Source organism: Trachymyrmex septentrionalis, unplaced genomic scaffold, assembly GCF_001594115.1.
Source record: "Trachymyrmex septentrionalis isolate Tsep2-gDNA-1 unplaced genomic scaffold, Tsep1.0 scaffold2, whole genome shotgun sequence".
In the NCBI taxonomy this organism is placed as follows: domain Eukaryota; kingdom Metazoa; phylum Arthropoda; class Insecta; order Hymenoptera; family Formicidae; genus Trachymyrmex; species Trachymyrmex septentrionalis.
The window spans coordinates 112,856-116,324 of NW_017305179.1; the positions used below are offsets into that span (position 1 = coordinate 112,856).

General features: G+C 26.5%; 1 long non-coding RNA gene across 1 annotated transcript; it reads right to left on the reverse strand.

The window, feature by feature from the left end:
* Positions 1 to 777: 777 nt before the first annotated feature.
* On the reverse strand, positions 778 to 3,469 carry LOC108747387. The gene is made up of 7 exons (XR_001939235.1): positions 3,431 to 3,469; positions 3,160 to 3,329; positions 2,755 to 2,954; positions 1,875 to 2,049; positions 1,629 to 1,790; positions 945 to 1,123; positions 778 to 868 (listed from the first exon to the last, which is right to left on the reverse strand). It is a non-coding gene; the product is annotated as an uncharacterized LOC108747387 (long non-coding RNA).

Consider the following 3,469-nt stretch of genomic DNA (forward strand, 5'->3'; position numbering starts at 1 on the left):
CCATATTACTAACACATCATATAATCCTTCCATCATGGCCGTTAGCGCAAGTACATTGCGCTGACGATTTCAGATGTCACCACATGGTGAGCGCGTGACATCGCCTTCGGCCTCACAGTTCACGTCACATATTGTTGCTATAGCAACGATTTCGGCTTCAGTGTTGCCAGATTAGACTTGTTTATGTCATGTGAAGGGGATACGGCGGCAAGCGGCGGCGTGACACACACAAAGGCAGAGGAAGACAATTTTCAGCGCCACCATGGTCTGAATCCGAAAGTAGCGAACTAAAGTGGATCACGTGACAAGAGGTGGGGAGCTAGCGCTATATTCGAATCTATGCGCACCTGTATATACAAATATAAATAAAATATTCAAAATAATAAATTTCTGAGCAGTTAATTTATATTATTTATATTATTTATTTATATTATTTGCATTATTTATTGTATAAAAAGATAGTCTATAAGAAAATATTTTACTAAGAAATAAAATACTTGTATATATATTTTTACTTACTAAATATATATTTTATATACAATCTTTTTATGTAATCTTAAATAATGCAAATGACAAAAATTAACTGCTCAGAAACTTATGACTTAAAATATCGCAAAAATATTTATATTTCTCATTAAAGACTCTATCCTAAATGCAATTTTAAATAAATAAATTAAAATCTAAAACGCAGCCCTTATCTACAATATGGATCCGCCCAATAGATGATTTACTTTCAACAATTGGAGTTTACTTCTGATTATGATCAAGACTAGATAATCGAGAATTTGAGTAGGTGATTGCAGCGCTTTTATGATAGATAATTGTATCTGTGCAGGACGGTTTGTATTCCTAAATAATTTCTTGATGCCTAAAATCATTTTTACATTATACAAAGAAGTATATTTTGCTATTTTTTAAATATTTCATTAGTACATTATTTTAACCTGTACAGCTGTAGATGGTGATACAGTATTACTGTTGTTGAAATAGTTTGTGTTATTCCTGGATAAGAACGTTGCAAACATAATGTAGTTGGATAATATCTCCAGTATTTTCTGAAGAAGAGTTATTCCCATGTCGAATATTTCTTCTGGTATAGCTTCACACTATACCACAATTAACTCTATAAATTACGCAAATAAATATTAAAAATAAAGTTATTAAAAATAATTTTTCTTTATAATAAAAATCAATAAGAAAACATGATGCTTGAGCTTAATAATTTATTTGAATACAAGCACTTCTTCAGAATGCGCAATTTTCTGAATTTATTTTTATCCTTTTTCTATTACCAATTATCATAAACAATAATAATGAATATGTATATGTTTTTGATTAAAAATATATACTTCATGTCTTTTTGTATAAATATTTTTTGAAATTTCTTCAATTCTGCATCCAATTTAATCTCTAATTCTGAGTAAATAAAATCTTTATCAATTTGTTATTGCACATTTAATTTTTTTTATTTAAAAATGGATTTTTCCAATTAGCACTCATTTCGGGACTAAAATTCGATCGGCGTATTGGATTTCTAGAACGTCGCATATCTATGGAAGATTTCCATTTTTTAGAGATTTATATTTTTGGAAAATCATAAATAATAAATACTATAATATAATAAATACCTTCACCTTCTTCTAAACTTTTTAAACTGTCTCTCGAACTTTGCCGAGATGAGTTAGACTGAGCTGACGAACCAGGTATTGCAATTGACCTGATAGTATAGATGAAATTACCGGTTTTACATGTTCATTTTGTGTCTAATTTTCACTTTTGTTTGGCACATTCTGTAATAAGAAATATTTATAAGTCTTTCTATTATCTAAATAAGATTTATTGTCAATTAACTTTAGAAATATTTCTTTCATCACCTGAGAATTCTAAAACTGCCTCCTATAGTTTATTTTGTACTGTATCTTGATTTGGTATTTATATAAAGCATAATGTCATGTACAGAAAAATAGGAGTTTCAAATTGTGTTGAATGCATATTATAAATACAGATATATATTGATCTCCAATAAAGCTAACAAAAACTGTCGGAAGTCTAGTTAGAGATAAAATAAAAATTATATTTATAAATTTGATATAACAAATAAAAAAAATTCGATTTAACTAATTTTTAATAATAGAAAACATACTTGATAAGAATTTTATAATAGAAGAATGCTATAATTCTGTAAAATTACTTTTTAGTGTAATAAAAATAACAATAGTAATGTGAAAACGTTAAAAATAATTAAAAGGATAATTTTCATAATATCTATTTTAGAAAAAATCAAGTTTAAAGAAATATAAAACAGTCACTTACATATAATTATAATAAAATTATGCATAATTGTGTATAACAATTTTCCAAACTTGTTTTCTTCGAACAATGTGAAAATTATCTCTTTAATTATTTTTTATGTTTTCACATTACTATTGTTATTTCTATTACATTAAAAAGTAATTTACAAAAGAAAGAGGGATGTTTGAATATGTATGGACATATATCATATATGATTATGTCCATACGTGTTTATGAATATTTATATATGTTTACACATATTTACACATATTAATGTATAACAAATTTTTTACCGGGTATTGAAGCATGCAATGCGAACAAACCTTTTATAAATAAATAAATATATATACATATATATATATACAATTTTAATAAATAGTAGTATTTTTTAAATCTGTGCTTTAACAAAAATCTATGGAAATTATCGTATTATATAAAAATAAATAATAAAAATCTTTTTACCATTAATATAGGTTGACTACTAGACTGAGGAATTGATGAAACTAATGGTTTTTCTGTATTCTTTTCAGACTCACATGTACTTGCAATTTTATTTCCGTAGAGCTTGTTTCATTGATCTTTTTTATTTTCTCAGTTCTATAATTCTATTCTCTATTTTTTTTTTAAGCAATGATCTCCAGTTAACCTTGTTACTGCGTCATCTATAGAAATGGTAATTGTAGTATCTAATAGTGGAAATTTCACTTTCATCTCTGTATAAAGTAGGCAGGACAATATTTAAGTAGAATAATCGAAGAACAGGATCACGTCAATTTAAACAAGAAAATTTTTATCAATTAACAGAACATTAAATTTCTATAAAATGTGACTTTGTTGCAACATGCAAATGCAATATATTTTTCGTACCATGTTCTACTTTTGGATTGGCATCCTCAAAAATTTGATTAACAATCTTGATTCTTCTGTGTACCATAACCACCAATCTTAACCAATTTCCTAAATCTTGTACCTCAAGTACTTGAGTAAGAGTTCTAATCGAATAAATATCATTTAAGCTTTGAACATCAGTTTCATTTCTGTATGAATAAATGACATATTAGAATTGAAATGATTTATACTACATATACCATTCACATAATTATTAATTTTGACATTATTTATGTCAATATATACTTACTCAATTTATCTCGGAGGGTCTCGATCAGAATATCTTTTG